This window comes from Alexandromys fortis, unplaced genomic scaffold (assembly GCF_014885135.2).
Source record: "Alexandromys fortis isolate MF-2015 unplaced genomic scaffold, M_Fortis_MF-2015_v1.1 scaffold_139, whole genome shotgun sequence".
Lineage (NCBI taxonomy): Eukaryota > Metazoa > Chordata > Mammalia > Rodentia > Cricetidae > Alexandromys > Alexandromys fortis.
In genome coordinates, this window is record NW_026068020.1 from 3,445,991 (window position 1) to 3,459,116 (window position 13,126).

At 44.6% G+C, this 13,126-nt stretch overlaps 1 long non-coding RNA gene across 1 annotated transcript; it reads left to right on the plus strand.

The window, feature by feature from the left end:
• The first annotated feature begins 9,838 nt into the window (after nt 1–9,838).
• LOC126514256 (uncharacterized) lies at nt 9,839–12,608 on the plus strand. The gene is made up of 3 exons (XR_007595537.1): nt 9,839–9,965; nt 10,908–11,010; nt 12,485–12,608. It is a non-coding gene; the product is annotated as an uncharacterized lncRNA (long non-coding RNA).
• The last annotated feature ends 518 nt before the right edge of the window (nt 12,609–13,126 follow it).

The window sequence follows — 13,126 nt, forward strand, 5'->3', positions numbered from 1 at the left end:
TCAGTGCCCTCCTGTCTTTTTTGTCTTAGTCTCTGCCTGTGTTGCTGAGAATGGAACTGTCCTGTTTTTGTATCAGAGAGACTCAATGCTAGTGCTTGAGTGTCAAATGTCCCTCACAGGCTCACGTCTCTAAACAGTTGGTCCCCAGACAGGCGTGCTGTCTCTCTAATCCCTATTTTATTTGTTTCTTGAGATGGGTTTCTCTGTGTAGCCCTGGCTATCCTGGAACTCACTACATAGACCAGGATGGCCTTGAACTCAGAGATCTGCCTGACCCTGACTCCTGAGTACTGGGGTTAAAGGCGTGTGCCACCACCGCCCAGCAAGCCCCTATTTTATTTCTTTAGTTTTATGGTCACTTCTTGTTTTGCATTTTATTTCTAACGCACATGTATTACATATATGTTCCTCGTGTGTGTATATGTGTGAATATATCTGTGTTTATGTATGCATATGTCTTGCAGGTACATATTTTCACATGTGTGTCCCTGGATATGGAGACCAGACAGCTACATCAGAAGTCTTCTTATCAGATGTCTTCCTTAATCATCCTCCACATTTTTTTTCAATGAACCCAGAGCTCACCAGCTGGCTAGACTAGCTGGCCGGCGAGCTTTGGTAATCCACTGATCTCCATTCCCACAGCACTAGGGTCATAGACCTGTGCCCCTACAAATAACGTTTTACATGAGTGACGAGGATCAGAACTGAAGTCTTCATCCTTGCAAAGCAGGAAATTTACCGACAGAGCCGGCTCCCTAGCCCCACACTTATCTAGAGCATAGTGAATGTGACCTCTGCTTTATAGCTGAGGAGCCAGGGGCAGGGAAGCAGTTAGTCCTTGACCAGGCTCCCATGAGCTGTGGGCAGCAAGTACTTACACACAAAGGCTCACAGTGGTCCCCGTGGTTATAGAGGAGCAACAGCTGGCTGGGGACTCACAGCCCAGGGTCAAGATGGCCAAAGGCAGAGCAATTGGTGCTTTTAAGTGTGCTTTCTTAAGGCCATCCTTTTTGTGACAGGCAGGAAAGGGCAAATATTTTTAAAAAATATTTGGCCTTGGAAGGCAGAGTGGTTGCTACAAATCTCTGAAATTCACTGAGAGTTCAGGAAGGAAGTCGAAGGGACAGCAGGGCCCAGCTTGTTCTGGACAGATGTCTTTACTAGCGTGGGGAAGGAGACTGGCAGTGGCGGGAGGTGAATGGTACTTCCCAGAGAGCTCCTCACAATCACAGGGAAAAGCTAAGGGTAGGTTCTATCCCCAAGGCAAGGGGCAGGAAACCACTAGATGAGAAGGTTTGGGGTCCTTCTAGTGCTAGCTCAAGGGCTTGCTGCTCACGGTGGGCCAGTGTCCATCAGAGCCCAAGGACAGATAGGAACAATGTCAAGTAAGAGAGGGCTGCGAGAGACTGGCAGGAAGTGCCTGATTTTAGTTAATAACTTAGTCTGGTACCATAAACTTCAGAACTAAAGGCCCAATATGAACCCCGAGAGAGCTTTGTTTCACCCAAGACGAAGTACCCTTGACCGTGAGCACACTGCAAGGCCAGAGAAGGGCTCAAAGGTAGTTGGGTCACAGAGGTCTGAAAATTTTGCAGTTTTGAACAAGACACCACCCTCTGAAGCACCATGTCTCTGCTTCTCCAGAGACATAAGAAGAAATGTATCTACTAGCTTCCAACCCCTGGCTTCTGACACACATTTTCCTAAAGTCTTTGCAGATAGGAAGATGGGATCATCTCTGGGTCTAATATTTTTTCTCTGCCAAGCTCCTAAATCTCTTGGAATTTCCTGGAAAACAGAAGAGGACTTGGTAGGCTTCTATTTAGCCTTGAACCGGCTGCTGGAGACAGCCTGCCATAAAGACTAAAACTTAGACATTCCCCCTCGTGTCTGGGGAGGGAGTGGGTAAGAGTCGATCACTGCTGGTTGGGATTTAATCAAGCATGGCTATGTGATGAGCTCTCCATACATCTCAAAGTGCTTTCAGATACCTAGGAGTGTGACGTCCCTGGGCAGGGCATGAAAGCCTTTTGCCTTTCCTGCATCCCTAGCCTTGTGCGTCTTTCCCATCTGACTGTTTCTGTATAATGTCTTTTCTAACAGATGGATAAACAAAAGAAACTGTACCATTGAGTCCAGGAGCTTCTCTGAGAATCCCTGAGTTACATCCAGGTTACAAGATGAGGTGTCGATCTGCTGCTTGTGATGGGGAACAGTTTTGGAGAGCCATCAATCTAGGGGACCCAAGGCCATTTCCAAGTAGACTGCCAAAGTTTAGCTGACCCAGCTGGTGTCTGCAGATGGGCTATGGGTGATCCCTATATAAATTTTGGAGATCAGACCAGATGTAAACTATTTGTAAGTTGAATGCAAGAATGGAAAATTTTGGGTGCCCCACCACTCCCACACTCCAGAACTGTCTTAAATTCTTTTCTCATCTCTTTCTCCTTTCTGGACAGTCTCTCTGGGCCTAGATTCCTCTGGGTCTCTTTCTGTAGGCTGGATACAGACAGGACCCTTGAGCAGAGACCTTTATGGCTTGGGCCTCTGTACATTGCCAGTCCCTCCACTAGCATCTTACTCTCGGGTTGACAGTATGACTCTAAGAACCCCGTGTGGCATGGACCTGGAGCTTTGATGTCCCCCTGGGCTTCTTTCTCTGCACACCCTGCTGTGGGCTTCCTGCCAACCTTTCTCTCCTGACAGGACATCTATTTGTGGGTTGCCTTTGGGTTTTCATACATGAGTTTTCCAAGGAAGCGGCCATTTCTCATCCTAGCTCCAGGAGCTAGTGCAGCACCTCAGCCAATGTAAGTGAAAAGGTTTGGGGGCTGTGTTGTCTCCCCAGCAGGAACAGACACAGCACTGAGTAGTTGGGACATACATGCAGCGAAGACACCCTGGAAAGATTGAACTCCCAAAGCTAGAGGACACCAGGAGGAAAATGTCTGCAGCACCACAGAAACCCAGGCAAGGGAAACAGGGGTTCCCTTGTCCCACCAGTGCAGACAACATGGCTATGGCTAGAACATGCTGGGCGTCACATGACTTTTATTAAAGTCTGATTTTTTTTTTCAAATAGCACATAGTTTCAAATTTGCATCATATAGAGTCACTGTTTTATCCTGACAAAGGATTGGAAAGGAAAGCCCAGCCAGGCTATGGATGCAAAAAGATGGAGTCCAGAATGTCTTTATCATCTCATCTGTATGACAGAAGATAAACACTCATCATGGTATTTATATTTTTTAAAAAAATAAAAAAATTAAAACCTAGAAAACCAAGCAATGCCTCTGCATGTGAATGAGCAGAGGATGTACAAACAACCATAGAACTCAGAAAGATGGCTGGATATGGTGGCACACATTTGGGCCCCCGCCTGAGGGAGTTCAAGACCAGCCTGGACTTAGAGCGAGATGCTGTCTCAAAAAAAAGTTTGGGGAAAATGTTTAATGTTACTAGCAATTGAAGAAATTCAAATTCAAATGAGGAGTTTTTTTTTTCCTGCCACGTTGGAAACATGAGAAGTTGATAGTGTCTGAAAAAGGATGGTGTCTGGGGAAACAGACTTGGCCACACATTGAATATGTGACTGCCATAGACTTTCAAAGTTTGATTTAAAAATTTAGGTTTCTCATTCTTCAGTAGGGTAATTTGTGGTTATGGAAGGGCAGGTAGTGAATAAAGATTTGTATGTATGTGTATGCCTGTGTGTGTGCATGCATACAGATATATATGTAATATATACATGCACACATTTAAATTATTTATCTATGTGTGGTATACGTGTGCATTTTGCGTGTGTGTGTGTGTGTGTGTGTGTGTATGTCACAATGCTGTTGGAGGTCAGAGGGCAGCTGGTCAGTTTTCTCCATCACCATGTGGGTCCTAGGGAGGGAACTGAGGTTGTTATTCTTAGTAGTAAACACCTTTATCCACCAAGTATGAATTTTTAAAAGATGTGCATATGTGTTTACCTGCATGTATGTATGTTCACCATAAGTGTGCAGTACTCATGAAGGCCAGAAGAGGGCACCAGAGCCCCTAGAACTGGAGTTACAGACAGTTGTAAGTTGCCAAGTGAATGCTGGAAACTGAATTTGGGTCTTCTGCAAGAGCATCCAGTGCTCTTAACAGCTGAACCTTAACCCCTGGGTAGCATATTTTTAAGAAAAGATTTTTTCCAGAAAGATGATATCATTAGAAAAAAAAAAACAATTTTTTCCAACTATCCCTTTGAGTTTCATGAAATAGCAAACCCCAAATATGAATAGCTATGAACCAAGTAAGGCAACCCACAGTGGCAACACGACTTGCCTTGCCTTTGAAACCACACCAACTGTGCTGGAGTGTTTAAACTTTACAGCAAATTTTTGGGGGAAGATGGAGGGGGTGGTCTTGCCAAAAGGAGAAGCTCATGTTTGAACACAAATTAGAGCTTGCTCGTGCTGTCATGGTGACCCCATCATTTAGGAAATGTAAACTAATAACTTAAAAGGCTTTATAAGATCCAGCGTTGGATTGGCTGGATTTCAGTGAGAGAAAAGTCAGCAGTGTGCCTCTGAGAACATCAGCAAAATTACTAAGCAAATTGATATCTAGGCCATGTGTGGTTTGGCCACACTCAGTGGCTTCAGAGAATGCAGCAGAATCTGAGAAGCTGGGCTAAAGCCTGCCCTGGAAATACAGAAAACCACGCACACAAAACACATACTTATTTTCACATTTCACACAAAAGTTACAGAGAGTATGAAGCCATAAACCTTCTGCTATAAAACAGCACTGAAATTAATACGTGGCTGAGAGTCTCATCAGAACTGCCAGGAAATATTATCAAAGCCTGCTAATGACCAATGCTGCTAATGTGCCTCCTGTCTGTTTTCTAAACAGAGACAAGAAATCAAATCGGAAAAGGGTCTGAGCTACAGTGAACGTGCTTCAACAGGTGCATTGAGTTTTGTATTCTACAAAAGGCAAGCCCTTCCTCCTACACAAACAGAGGGTATTTACAGAGTGAGGTTGCATGTAAGGCTGGAAAAACCTTCCTTTTATATCTCAGGGTAGAAGTTACATGGGTTACATTTTTTTTTTTAACAAAAATTACCTAAATCTAGAAATAGACACAAACTAATAAGAGTAGATTTTAACCATTCTGAGGCATTCATAAAACACTATTTCAGACCATTTTGAGTTACAAAGTAACCCCATCTATTGTTAATGAGAATCCAGAAACTTAAACACACGTTAAAACTATAAATATGGTGGTGTTGAGGCAAAGCCTTAGAATCCTTCACTGTTGGAAGATAAAAGTATTTTAAAGAAGTGACTAACCAGTGAGCTTGGGAAATCATATAAAAACAAGAATAAGCAAAGGAAGGCACTAGTCAGATAGAGCCAAGGTTAGAAAGAAAAACTGTGGGCACAATGTAGCGGGTATCTAAATGCTTTCTAAAGATTTACGAATAGAAACATTTTGAGAAGTATCAGGAAGAAAATAGAGAAATGAAAATGTACCATTTGAAATTAGAAAGTCTGTTTTCAAGGATGGGGTGATGGCTCAGCAGTTAAGAGTGCCTACTGCTTTTAGAGAGGACGGTAGTTCAATTCCCAGTACCCACGTGACATGGGGCTGCTTCCAACTACCTATAACTCCAACCCCAAGACATCCCATATCTCTGATCTCTGCAGGCACCAGCACACATAGATATAGACCTGTGCATGTGCACATAATAAAAAATAATGAAATAAATCTTTTTAATAGAAAGATAATTTTAACTTAAAAATAAAATGAACCAGAACTTCCAAGACAAGAATATTTTATAGTAGTATTATTAGTAAAACTAAATAAATATTCATCAGTAAGATGAAATGTATCTGCTCATGAGATACTATGTTGCTTTGAAAAAGAACCGAAGTTTAGATCCTCAAAACTCACATAAAAATGGGATGGACCTGGCGGCTTATGGGGAATGTCCATGCTTGAGAGACCCCTGTGGCAAGCTGGCTGTCTACACTACACTACACTGAAGAGCCAGGTTGGGGTTCAGAGAAACCCAGCAATCAGAAGCTAACAACATGGGTGTGCTTAGGTACACAGCATGGTGCCCCTAACCAGATGGAGGAGGGGAGCGTTCACTGTGCACACTCTTACACGTTTTCCTCTTGAGAACTTGAGGATGTTTCTTCTTCTACATATTGAGCTGACAGCATCCTGGGAATAGACTCTAAGCCAGGCGTCTTGGGAAACTGAGTGACTGGCATTTTCCCTGTAGATGCTGTAGGAACTAATCCAAGAAGAGGTGTAAACGTGAAGGATGCTGGGCTTCCCGATTCACCTAACAACTCCCCGTTCTTTCGACAGGCCGATCCGTTTGCTTGACTCTGCAGTTTAAAGGACTACATGCATTTCCCCCATGTGACTCAGACCTCTAGTTCTTCAAATGTCCCATTTGTTGGGAGATTCGTGTCGACCCTTACACAGTATTTTGATTTTCTAGATAACTGGAATAAATCAAACTCCCTTTGCACAAAACTCGGCAATTGACTTCGTGAGCTCCGGGGATGCTCTGGAAGATAACCATACATCAGTGTGCTAGCCAGAATTACCTTTTCTGTGACACCCCTGGCAAAGCCAACTCAAGTGGGGAGAATTGTCTTGTTTGTTTGTTTTTAGTTTTTTACAAGTTTAAGTCCATGGCTGTTAGCTCTCTTGGTCCTGTGGTGAGGCAGAAGGCTGTGACGGTGGGAGCTTGTGGCTGGTGCTGTTTACATTTTGGTGAACAGGGAGCAGATAGTGAGAGGCTGGAGCTGGGACAAGATACAGAGCCCAAAGACACGGGCTCTGTTTATACTGACCACCAGCTTGATGGGATCTAGAGTGGCTTTGAAGACAAGTCTCTGGGGTTTCTCTGAAAAATGATCTGGTCTGGGTTGGCTGAGCTGGGAAGGCCCACCCTAAAATGTGGACAGGAGTCTTGAACTACAGGAGCAGGAGGAAGCCCTAACACACCAACATTCATCTCTCTCCATTTCCTGATTGTGAATGCAACTAGCTGCCATGACTTCTCAGGCAATATGGACTGTATCCTCTGAGTCATAAAGTAAACAGCACCTTCCTCCCTCAACTGGATTCTTATTGGCTAACTTCTCACAGCAGTGAGCAAAGTAATAATTCAGTGACTGCTTCTTTTTGCCCATGTTTCCAGGAGACCCCTCAAATGGCAAGTATCAGCAGTCAGAGACAACACCTTCAACACGCAAGACTTTGGGGGAAACCATTTCACACAGAGACCATGGCAATCAATGCCCATCTGTCATCTGCTGGCTGGTTAACACAGCTGAACACTGGCAGGGCCTAGAGCTTCCTGGTGTACAATCAGCCAGCGGGCACTCAGCTGAGTAGCAGATGCTGGATGCTTTGGTCAACCTGCTCATACACTGGCCAGACTCAAGCAAGGATCAGACGGAGTCAACACAGTTTGTTTCTCCCTGGCTTGGCTCCTCAAGCCTCTGAGAGTTCCGAGCTCTTGTCTAGACCAATACCTTCATCCATCCTAGTGTCACCAGAAGTAAGGGGACAGTGGCACAGGGAAGGCCCTTGATGTGTAGGATTTAGGAATTGGCTAAATGTTAATCCACACCCTGTGCTGTCTTCCAAGGTGACATGAGACTGGACAAGATTGTGTCGAGGGCACAGTTTCCTTCCTCTTTCTGGAAATGTATTCAGATCAGCTCTCTAAGTTTGCAACGGGAACTTCCATCATCCCTCTGCCAGCAACAATGTTAACAGCTAACACAGATATTTACCTGTGCACACACTTTGTAGGGGTGGCGTTTGTTCAGTGTGCATGCATGCGTGTATTCCTGTTTTCGTGCCTGTAAATGCACATATGTAGGGGTGCACACGGTACATGTGTGTATGCTTGTGTGTAAAGACCCAAAGTTGACATCGAGCATCTTCCTTGAGTCTTCCTCAATCACTCTCTGTTTATCGAGGCAGGGACTTCTTGCTGATCCCAGAGTTTGCCAATCCCAGGTATCTAGCTAGCCAGCTTGCCTCAAGCATCTCCCATCTCGGCGTCTTAGTGCCAGGATTGCAGGTAGCTACCACACACCTGGCTTTATGTGGGTTCTGGGGATCCGAACTCTGGCCCTTACCCTTGCACAGCAGCGTCTTTTCCACAGTGGTCTTCCCAGCGGGCTGGCTACTTCTCACTCCCTACCTTACTTGCTCCACCAGTCGTCCCAGGAAGCCGGTGCTGTCACTGCCCTCACGGAGGAGACACAGACACGGAGATCTATGAAACCTGCCTGAGGTTGGCAGCTTGTCCAGGGATGCTGTAGGACAGGATCCCAGTGACAGCATCCAAAATGATCCCATCCTTCTAGAAGCGTGCATACTGTCGACTGGTCCTTAGCAGCGCCAGGGATCTTACTTCATCCTCCAGACAGGTGTGTGTATCGTATCTTGGTTCTCCCAAAATAGATAGGAAGGATTGCTTTGCATCTTCAAATGACACATTATGAAATGAGTGCTATTAACTCTCTTAATCAAATGAATCTTTATTTTATGTGAATAGTTTTTCTCACTTTGTGTTCCAGGGGAAAATGAAGACACATAGTTCCCAACTCACAATTCTCTTCCTCTTAAAAACATGTGACTTGTTTTTTCTCTTCTTCCTAATATCGATGCTCTGCCCACAATGGTTAAAGGTGATGGGATCACAGCTCACTGGCATCTGACTGTAGCGGGTAGCAGGAGTTACACCCGAATTAAACAAATTTCATGACAAATAACTTCAAAATACGAAATTGTTTATCTCTCTGTATGTGCATGCCTCTGTGTCAGCTTGAATGAATGTACGTGTGTGTATCTATATGTATATGTGTGTCAGTGTGTCAGTCTGTATGTGTCTGTGTGTGATGGAGTCTCCCCCACAGTCTGGAAACTCCCTAAGATGTGGGTTGATAGTTTATGATCTCAGGGGAAGACAATTCCACAGATAATCTTTAATTTCATAGGGGGAAATGTTCAGAACAGCAAAGGGTGTGTGTGGGAATGGCTTCCATGTTTACAAAGTCCCATGGGCCTTTTTCGGCAGGATAAAAACCATCGGAAACTGTGAAAACTCCGTGTTACCCCTTGAAAGGCAAACATCAAAGGGCAGGCTCCAAGGAAAATGTTACGCACAACTTGGATTCACAGACTGCCTTAAGTCACAATTGTTCTGCTAATAAATAGACAAATTTAGAACATGTATGCTTCAAATTCCAATTTTATACATGTCTTGGGAAATTCTAGGGCATGTTTTCCTATAGCTATACAGACCACAAAGCCTTGTCTGGCGAGCACAAAACCCTTGGCGGGGGGGTGAGGGATAGAGGGAGAGGGAATGGAGAGGGGGAGGGAGAGGGAGTTCATACTGTACCCCTTTCTCCACAGCTTTTTCATTATATACAGGAAATAAGGAAGAAGAGATCAGAGTCAAATGGGACCCTGCTCTGCCCATGCTGAAGCTAGGCTCCCACCAAATCATCTTCAGGACAGTCTTGCAGGACAGAATGTTGGGCCCTCCTTGCTTGGGATTCAAAGAGTCAAGCTTCATGCTGGTTAGCCATCTACTGGCTGCCTTGGCACTAAGACTCAGCAGTGCCCAGCCTCTCTGGCACCTGCCTCTCATGGCGCCTGAGCTAAGGGGCCCTCAAGCCCACACCAGGGCCTCTCTTGCCTACTGTCACAGCGCACAAAGACAATTTTTCAGGGGAGGGTTCAGTTCAGGGACCCTGCTTTCTAATTCCCTTTGCTTCACATTGCAGATACCTCAGCCTTGTTGCAGATATGCACCGAGCAGCTCCAGCCTGCCATGGAGTCATGTGGTCTGTGAGGCGTCTGGAGGAGGAGGAAGAGAGCAATGTGGGCTGTGAAAGAGCCAAGGAAACCAGAGGCCAGGAATCCTTACAGGGTACAGCATCCTTCTGTGGAAACTTTGGGACAGTCTGCAGGGCAGGTGCTGTCATCTCTGGGGGAGAGGGGAGGAGACAGGAGGGGTGTCGTTAAAATGAAGAGGAATGGAGAAATTCTAAGATTGTCTCTTTTTGGGTCTGTCCACAAAGTCCAAGATGGAGGACCTGACAGGAGGTGTTTTGACAGGACAGCTTGACAAGACTCTGGGTTTTCCTGTAGGAGAAGAATAGCTGAGCTCTAACCTTTTCTCATCCACAGACACGGTAGTATTACTCCTGCTTGGTGACAAGCAGCTGCATAGGGAGGAAGCAGGTCACAAAGAATAAAGAATCTCTGGAGGAGTCCAGAGTGACTGAGATCAACTTGGAGGCTGAGGGAAGCCTAAAATGTCCCCTCAAATTCTCACTCAGTTTGGGATTTGGTCTTCACCGATATTAGGTCTCAAACCTGGGACAAAGGGCTGAGGTGCCTATTAACATATTAAAGCAGACCAGTCTGCCAGGCTCACCCACTACCAGTTAGGAGAAGCCCTGGCTGGCAGACTCCGCCCCTCTCCTAAATTCTCCAGCCCAAGGACTGTTCTGGGACCCTTCCCCCAGCTTCTCTTTTCTATATAATCCAGCCATTTTGGCTACCGGGTAGCGTGGTCTCCTGGTCCGCTGGCTTGCTCCTGGCCTCTTGGTTTCTGGTTCCTGTCTTGAGCTCCGGGTTCCTCTCTCTGTCTCCACACCTCTCTCCTCACATGGCCCAGCTTAGTCTTGCCCACCATGTTCACTCTGGGCTCTCTCAGATGTCTCTGCCTTGGCCTATATCTACAATAAAATATAATATCTAAACTATACAAAATATACTATCTATAATAAAACCCCCAGCCCCTTAGGAGCAGTCACGTCCTCCTTTTATTTCTTCTTTCATTCACCTGGTGTCTTTATCTCCATAGGTAACTTTATTGGTGCTGGGTTTCAGCCCAGGTCAAGGCCAAGACCAATGTTTCTGGAAAGTTCTATTCTTGTGCAGTTCTGGTCTCAGTGCTGCTCTCCCAGGTAGGAGTGTGGTGATAGCTATGAGTGACTTCGGTTGGTACCTGAGATGTCTCCTTCCTCTCCAGTGGACAGTAGCAGTCCCCAACCAGGTATTTTCAGACCCAGCCACCTTCCACTCCACACAAGGCTCCTGTGACTGCTAGGGAAAATATTGAATCCATTATAAACATTTGCATAATCTGCCCTTTGATCAGCCGAATTATCTTCTTAGAAAAAATGCTGCCTCGCCGGAGTGCTAGGTTCTTTATGCTTAACCTTTCACACAATGGAAGTGTTTTTCTGGCATCAGAAATGTCTTAATGTGATACAGACTTTAAAAGAATTCCTTTCTCAAGAACACCCTAAGTGTCTGGGCTTCCCCAGGCTGATGTAACCAAGGTTACTGGATCTACCTTTCACGTGGTCTGGCTAATCAGATAGCCATCCTAAGAGCGGCCTCTAAGGATTTCGTCATCTGAATTTACTTAGTTTGATAAAAGACGGGACAGAGTTAGCTGGAAATGGAGCCAGGACTGTCCCTCCACTGAATCTCCTCTTTATCCTACATAGCACAGCACAGAGCCCAGGACGGACAAACAAACCAGCAATTCAGAGTAGATTTTGAAAGCAGATCCTTCCAAACCAACTGTATAAAAGTAAATACATATATGCATATATACATAAATATGTATATATGCACACACACACAATAACAGGGCATTTCACTATGCAATAAACTATAAGTAAATTGTAATTATAAATTATACATATAACTTATATAACAAAATAAAAGAATCATTATTATAGCATCATGTAAGAAAATGCCCAGATTTTAAAGAGAAATGCAAACTGAACGGGGCGAGAATGAAATGATTTCATATCTAGAATTAGCATTAGGCTGCATCAGGACAAAAAGGAAGGCAGTAGGTAGACAGGAAGAGAGACAAAAAGGAGGAAGCAAAGCAGATAAATACATTTCAGAAGTTTCCTTTTTTTAATATCTGAATCTGGATGGTGGATATTTGATGTCCAGGCACTTTTGGAGGGTTGGTAATTTCTGTAATTAGAAACACACACCCCTTCAACCTCTCAGCAGAACAAGAAGGGAAAAGCCCTCAGTTGAGGAAGCAGGTAAGCAGAGAGCAGACAGCACGCCCCCTGCGCGCTGGTCGAGCATCAACAGAGAGGGGTTGTCGCCATGATGCGGCGGCCACGAGGAAGATCTTTGCCTTGGAATAAACTGATTTCATGAAAGAAACACACATCTCCTAAGGCCTGGCTTTCTATTCTTAAGGAGACTGTTTTTTAATGTCATTTTTTTTTTCCAAAGAGAAAGTAAGATGGTGACAGAGAGAATAAAGCATTTAAAAAACCAAATGTCATCAAATTACAATTGAAGTCAGGCCAGCGATGGAGAGGATTAAATATAGAGAAAAAATTTAAAAAACTTGAAGAAAAAAATGGTTGTACAAAACTTTTTCATCTTTTTTTTCAGTCAATGGTCGGGTTTGGTACTGACCAATGCTGGTCATCAGAGGATAAAGCTGTCTGCTGAAGCTCATACTTCCTTCCCACAATGTCTTTGAAGAGCCGTTTAGCATTGTGTGCTGACATTTTACCTGTGTATGCCCTCTGACCTGGTAGCTTCACTTCCTGGCACATTTCCTGTAAAGTGCTCATGTGAAGACATAAATCTATGTACAGAAACGAACAATGAATAAGTATTCTGTTGGTGTAAAACCAGTGGTCCTGGAAGCAGCCGTCCACTGGGACAAGTTTGAAGAAATGTTTGTTATTTGACAACTACTAGGGTCATGTAAAGATACTCATAAACACACTAGGAAGCCAGAAAGAAGTACTTCATTAATACATACACACACACACACACACACACACACACACACAAACAAAGGGTATGTGTATGCATGTTTGCGCATGTGTGGACATACATACACACACATGTGGAGTCTAATGGTCGATTTCAGGTGTCTTCCTGAATTTCTCTCTCCTCACTATGCACGAAGGCAGGATCTCCCACTGCACCCAGGTCTTTTTGATTTAGCTAGTCTAGCCAGCCAGCTTGCTCTGCAGAAGCCCAGTCTCTTCCTCCTGAGTTCTGGGTTTTCAAGCAGGCTGC